A 7,500-nucleotide genomic window follows, 5' to 3' on the forward strand; every position below is an offset into this window, starting at 1 on the left:
TTAAAGAGGACAGAAGAAAGGGTGTTGGGAGAAAGCCCTTTCCCCTAGAGAGAGAGAGAGAGAGAGAGAGAGAGAGAGAGAGAGAGAGAGAGAGAGAGAGAGAGAGAAAGAGGACGAAGAAAGGGTGTTGGGAGAAAGCCCTTTCCCCGAGAGAGAGAGAGAGAGAGAGAGAGAGAGAGAGAGAGAGAGAGAGAGAGAGAGAGAATAAAAAGGAGAGTGTCGGGAGAAAGCCCTTTCCCTGGAGAGAGAGAGAGAGAGAGAGAGAGAGAGGAGAGGAAAAAAGAGAAAGCCCTTTCCCTAGGGGAATAGAGAGAGAGAGAGAGAGAGAGAGAGAGAGAGAGAGAGACTATAAAGGAGAGAAAAAAGAGTATTGGGAGAAAGCCCTTTCCCTAGAGAGAGAGAGAGAGAGAGCAGTGGGAATGAAATTCGACCGCTCCATTCCCACAGAAACCACTGGACCACTTGGAAAGGTACAAGGCATATACACGGCATGTTATTGCAAGTTGCACAAAGCATAATTCTTGCCAAAGAGAGACTACAAAAACCACGTTTTCCGTCACTGCATAAATGAAGCGTTTGATGGGAAAGCTCCTTCAATTGAATTTCAATCCCAAATCTGCATTACATGAGAGTTTTTTGAATAATGTACGTCAGGGCCCAACGGAATACAATATACGCTGTCGTTTGCTTATATTCTCTATACCTTTCTGTCGCAAGGGAGCAAAGTATAAAATAAGAGAGACCGAATCAGTCTGTATAAGCAAGATGTCGTTTAGCAATTCAGTCCTTTGCAGTACGATCTGAAAAGAATTTTTTACCAAAGGAAAATTGAGGAATCGAGCGCTATTTATAATAACTGAGGAAACCTGTTTTTAAATCTCGCTATCTACCCTTCGTTAAAAATCATCTGGGATCTTGTTTAACATTTGTCTAAAGATCAACAATGAATAGGAAAGGAGGAGCATAAACATTAGTCTGTCGTATAATGCCTAATGCACTAAACTTCCACAGATATAATCCACTCTGTACCCACGTAAAACCTGGGGAACATGGTAAGTGGCCTGCTCACGACTCAGCAGTTAGACAGATACAGGTCACTAAAACTCCTACTCTTTACATACGAGTGAAATCTATTTTTTACTGACCTGGGGTTGACCTTCTGGCCTGCGCAGTAGGAAATAGCCGGGGACGCTACTACAATTACTGGTATGCGCTGATGAACCTGTGAAAATGGAATAAATAATTGGTCTAATTAAACTCCCAAAGATTATTAACGTGCAGATTGCATATGTTAAGAGAAGGAATACCTGTTACTGAATTGATTAAGACCAGTGATATATAAAGGTATTTTATGAAACGTACATATACATACATATATATATATATATATATATATATATATATATATATATATATATATATATATATATATATATATATATATAATTAATGCAAAATTATACCAAGGATTGTTCCATACAAATAGTGGTTTATCTTCTGAATAATAATAATAATAATAATAATAATAATAATAATAATAATAATAATAATAAATTTACTAAATGAGTTTATTCCATAAGATATAATTAATACAAAACTATAACGGGGCTTCTACCATATGAATAGTTTCATAATAATAATAATAATAATAATAATAATAATAATAATAACTCTCTGAATAATCTGATTCCTAAACAAATAATTAATGCAAAGCCATACCAAGCAAACGATCAATAATCACTATCAACAGCAGCGACCCATATCTTCTAAGCTTCCTGTAATAAATCTTGCTCATAGTCTCTCCAACTTTGCAGTGGATGGAACGACACCCGTGGAATAATTCTGTTTGCATGCGTGAAAAATGCAAGGAAGTTGGGGGTCCTGGACAAGAATGATCACCCCTCTGGGAGAGAGAAGAGAGAGAGAGAGAGAGAGAGAGAGAGAGAGAGAGAGAGAGAGAGTACTGTGAAAAATCTTTTCAATTTTTTTTTTGTAAAATTTCTTGTAAAATCCTAAAATAAATCTTTCACAAGACTGATTATCCTAAGAGAGAGAGAGAGAGAGAGAGAGAGAGAGAGAGAGAGAGAGAGAGAGAGAGAGAGAGTACTTTTAAAAATAAATAAAAATTTTTTTATAAATTTCCTGTAAAATCCCTGGAAATTGGGCTTGGACAAGAATGATTATCCTCTGAGAGAGAGAGAGAGAGAGAGAGAGAGAGAGAGAGAGAGAGAGAGAGAGAGAGAGAGAGAGAGAGCTGTGAAAAATCAATTTTTAATTTTTTTTTTTTATAAATTTCCTGTAAAATCTCAGGAAGTAGGGGCCCTTTACAAGACTGATTATCCCTCTGACAGAGAGAGAGAGAGAGAGAGAGAGAGAGAGAGAGAGAGAGAGAGAGAGAGAGGTGTGAAAAATCAATTTTTAAATTTTTTATAAATTTCCTGTAAAATCCCAGGAAGTTGGGGCCCTTTACAAGACTGATTATCCCTCTGAGAGAGAGAGAGAGAGAGATAAATCAATTTTTAATTTTTTTATAAATTTCCTGTAAAATCCCAGGAAGTAGGGGCCCTTTACAAGACTGATTATCCCTCTGAGAGAGAGAGAGAGAGAGAGAGAGAGAGAGAGAGAGAGAGAGAGAGAGAGAGAGCTGTGAAAATCAATTTTAAATTTTTTTATAAATTTCCTGTAAAATCCCAGGAAGTTGGGGCCCTTTACAAGACTGATTATCCCTCTGAGAGAGAGAGAGAGAGAGAGAGAGAGAGAGAGAGAGTACTGTAAAACACCATTTACCTAAAACCTCCCGGCAATATCTCTTGTTCATAGAATCCCTTTGTTTACGGTGGACGGAGAGATACCAGTGGAATAATTCTGTTTGCATGCGTGAAAAATCCCAGAAAGTTGGAGCCCTGAACAAGAATGATTATCCCCCTGGGAGCTGTCAGGAAGAACGCATGATTGCAGGGAGGAAGACCTCAACCAACCTTTGGATGGACAGAGAAGGGGAGCCGGTACAAAGAGGAATAATAAAACAGCAATGGGGAAGGAAGAGGAGTAGTATATAAGAAGAGGTATAATTTTTAAAAAATGAGAAAGGAAGATTTTGTGAAAAGATTAATGACGAAAAAAGGCGAATAGTAAAAATGAAGGAAGAGGAGTAATATAAGAAGTGGTACAATTTTTTAAAAAATGGGAAAGCAAGAATTCGTGAAAAGAGTAATGACAGAAAAAGGTGAATAGTAAAAAAGAATGGATTGGAAGAATGTATAAAAAAATAAAAAGACGAATGATAATCAGAAATGGGGATGGAAGAGAGTCAAGAGAGTGATGATAAAAAAAGATGAATAGAAAAATGAGTTAGGAAGACTGTGTGAAGAGTAATAGCCAAAAGACAAATGATTAATAAGACTGGGAAGAGGAAAGAGTGAAGATAGTAAAAATAAAAACGCAAATGAAAAAAAATGGGGAAGAAAGAAAGCGTAAAGAGAGCAATAATAAAACTACGAATAGTAAAATACAAGAAAGGAAGAAAGTGTAAAGAGTGTAAAGGTAAAGAGGCGAATGGTAAGAAAGGAAAAGGAAGAAAATATAAAGAGTGAAAAGTAATGAAAAAAGGGCAAATGATAATAATAAAATATGGATGGAAGACTGTAAAGAGAGGAATAATAAAAAGACGAATAATAATAAAAATAAACAATGGAGGATGATGTGTAAGACTGTAAGAGAGAGAGAATAATAAAAGAGACTATAAAAATGACTGGAATCAAAAGTAACATGAAATTAAACGTTCAGGAGAGAGAGAGAGAGAGAGAGAGAGAGAGAGAGAGAGAGAGAGAGAGAGAGAGAAAGTAAAGTAACAATGAAATTAAAAGTTCAGAATTGATTGTAAGTCTTGCAGTGCTCATAACATGAAATTATCTCAGAGAGAGAGAGAGAGAGAGAGAGAGAGAGAGAGAGAGAGAGAGAGAGAGAGAGAGAGAGAGAGAGAGTACTGTAAAAAAAAAATCGTTTTTTGTACCTGTACAGAGAGAGAGAAAATACTGTAAAAAATCAGTTTTTTGTACCTAGAGAGAGAGAGAGAGAGAGAGAGAGAGAGAGAGAGAGAGAGAGAGAGAGAGAGAGAGAGAGAGTTAGGATTCAAAGGAAACCTGGCACCTTATTCTGTCGGGGGGATTTTAAGAGCAACTTAAACATCAAAGGCGGCTTCTTGGAAGCACCTTCCAGGTTTGAGCTCCGTGGCTTCAGACAGTGTAGGCTAAGGCGAATCAGAGACTCGGCAAGATTCTGCCTTAAGTACCAGGAACTCAGTAATGCCTAGCTTATAGCTGCATTTCATCTTTCACCATAATTATATTAAGTTGATGGAGCAATCCCTGAGCAATTTTTTGCAAAGCTGTTCAGAGAGAGAGAGAGAGAGAGAGAGAGAGAGAGAGAGAGAGAGAGAGAGAGAGAGAGAAAAAGAGAGAGGGAAAAATTAGTTTTGGAATGGCTATGGGACGGGTAGGTATTTGAAAAACAAAATCCCTTATCTAACATCTAAGAAATATTGGATATCTGTAAGAACAATGTCAGAAGCTGATTACTTAAAAAAATAAATATTACAAATATTATTGTTTCAGAGAAAGAATGCTTTGACCTCTCTGCCAAATAGATAAATAAATAAATAAATAAATGGCTAGATAAATAGATAAACAGATAAACAGATAAATAAATGGGTAAATAACAATATGTCAGAAGCTCATTATTTTAAAAAATAAATATTACAAATATTATTGTTTCAGAGAAAGAATGCTTTGACCGTTTCTGCCAAATAGATAGATAAATAAATGAACGGATAGATAAATAGATATATAATAGATAAATAAATGGGTGAATAAGTGAATATGACCACAAGCTACTGGTCTGAATTCCTCTTGGCTTATGTCAAGCACTGGAAACTCAACACAACCCTCAGGTGTCAGAGGAACAGTAAAGATTCTTCTTTTCGGAAAATTCTTCCGAAAACTTACATGGAGCTTACAACATTTGGTGTCGTAAAGTGTCGAAGATAAAACGCACTGACATAATTTAGTTTTTTTTATTTTTTTTATTGCTTGGTTTCACTCGCTTTTTGAATGCAGCAGGGTATTTCAAGGGATGCGAGCCGTAATATCATTTGTATTTTTCCTTTTTCCTGAATGAAATATCGTGGCGGAATGTAAAGATTTTTAGCTGCTCATAACCATTATTATATTTACATATAAAAATAATAATCAGGAATATAGAACAGACATTGCGACGAATATGATAGAAATATGGGTTGAACTATATTTTTTTTTAAATAATCAGGTTCTGACATATCGTTCTTATAGATATCCAATATTTCTTATATAATAGATAAGGGAATTTGTTTTTCAAAGACCAAGCCAGTCCTGTCGTCATTCCAAAACTGACTTTTCCCTTCAGTCCTCCCTTTCTCTCTCTCTCTCTCTCTCTCTCTCTCTCTCTCTTTCTCTCTCTCTATGAACACTATACGTCAAACCCTCAAACCCGTCCAATGCACTCCTCTCTCTCTCTCTCTCTCTCTCTCTCTCTCTCTCTCTCTCTCTCTCTCTCTCTCTCTCTCCCTAGTGACACTCCAGGGCCAACCCACACCAGCCAACTGGGACTCCAAGAGCGATAACCAATTTGAATTGCTAATACTCAGCTAAAGGGGCGCCGGCCCCCTGTTAAAGAGGCTGTTGAATCTCTCTCTTTTCGTATCTGTACTGTGAGAGAGGGATTTTTCTATCCCCTTTTATCACGGGCATCCTTCAAGGGGATAGGTTAGTATCCCCTTCCTTTTTTTTAGATGATCTGTACATGATGTGGGTTCATGTGTCAAGACAGTCTCTTTTGTGAATGTTATTCTGTTTTTTGTATTGTTGTTATTATTGTTATTTGTGGTAGCAGTAGTGGCATAATCGACCCCCTTTTATCACGGGCATCCTTCAAGGGGATAGCTTAGTCTCGCGTTCTTTTTTTAGATGATTTGTACATGATGGTGGGTTCATGTGTCAGACAGTCTCTTTTGTGTATGTTATTCTATTTTTTTTGTATTGTTGTTATTACTGTTATTTGTAGTAGCAGTAGTAGTATAAATATTTTCCAATAAATTTCTGACGCCCTCTTAAATATTTTATCGTTTCTTATGCTGTTCTTGTTATTAATAATGTTATTATTATTTTTGGGGGCGGGGTCTACCACAGTCATCCTATTCGACTGGGTGGTTTTTATAGAGTGGAGTTCCTCGTTGCATCCTGCCTCCTTAGGAGTCCATCACTTTCCTCACTAAGTGCTCTGTTTCTAGTAGCACAATCTTCTGCATGAGTCCTTGAGCTACTTAGGCATCTAGTTTTCCCAGATTCCTTTTTAGGGCTCTTGGGATAATGCCCAATGTTCCTATGATTATGGGTACAATTTCCACTGGCATATTCCATATCCTTCTTATTTCGATTTTCAAGTCTTGATACTTACCAATTTTTTCTCTTTCTTTCTCATCTACTCTGGTTGCCACATCAATAAGTGATACTTTCTTCTTGATTTTGTCAATCAACGTCACGTCTGGTCTACTACTATTATTATTATTATTATTATTATTATTATTATTATTATTATTATTATTATTATTATTATTAAAAATACTCATAGTAGCATGAGTCTTAAAATGGAGAAGCAAATCCACAGTTATGTACATGTACATATATTTAAAGATATGTACTAATTTATCTTTAAATATAATATGTACATATACATAACTGTGGATTTACTTCTCCATTATTATTATTATTATTATTATTATTATTATTATTATTATTATTGTTATTATTATTATTATTATTATTATTATTATTATTATTATTATTAATAGTAGCAGCATCAACACAATTCACAAAATTCCTGAAGCCTTCTTAATCACAAAGGATCGCGTGTGACACCAAATGCAGAGGCCTCGTCTCTCCTCTCTTGCGCAAACTATTGTATTCCCATTCCACGAATTCCAGCTTAATGATTCCAGCATTCCAGGGGAATTATAAACAGCAGCTTCCAGCCAGTGGTCAAAGTCGGCCTCTGTCCAATTAGTGACCGTCCGCCCACTTCAAATGATGGAAGCTTTGTATTGGGAATAGTTTTAGCTTTCTGTAAAAGAAAACAATTGTGCCGGCTTCGTCTGTCCGTCTGTACTTTATTCTGTCGGCACTTTTTCTGTCCGCACTCAGATCTTAATAATTACAGAGGCTAGAGGGCTGCAAATTGGTATGTTGATCATCCACCCTCCAATCATCAGACATACCAATTTGCAGCCCTCTAGCCTCAGTGGTTTTTATTTTATTTAAGGTTACAGTTAGCCATAACCGTGCTTCTGGCAACGATACAGGATAGGCCACCACAGGGCCGTGGATAAGTTTCATAGGTCGCGGCTCATACAGCATTAAACCGAGACCACCGAAAGATAAGATCTATTTTCGGTGGCCTTGATTATACGCT

The 7,500-nt window shown here is 36.5% G+C and overlaps 1 long non-coding RNA gene across 1 annotated transcript in view; it reads right to left on the reverse strand.

Annotated features, from left to right (window-relative positions):
• The window catches only part of LOC136834527 (uncharacterized), a 220,387-nt gene that overhangs the window by 198,488 nt on the left and 14,399 nt on the right, over positions 1-7,500 (reverse strand). The window contains exon 2 of the long non-coding RNA XR_010851841.1: positions 1,146-1,222. This is a non-coding gene — a long non-coding RNA (uncharacterized lncRNA). The remainder of the gene's footprint in view (positions 1-1,145; positions 1,223-7,500) is intronic.

This window comes from Macrobrachium rosenbergii, chromosome 54, assembly GCF_040412425.1.
Source record: "Macrobrachium rosenbergii isolate ZJJX-2024 chromosome 54, ASM4041242v1, whole genome shotgun sequence".
Classification (NCBI taxonomy): domain Eukaryota; kingdom Metazoa; phylum Arthropoda; class Malacostraca; order Decapoda; family Palaemonidae; genus Macrobrachium; species Macrobrachium rosenbergii.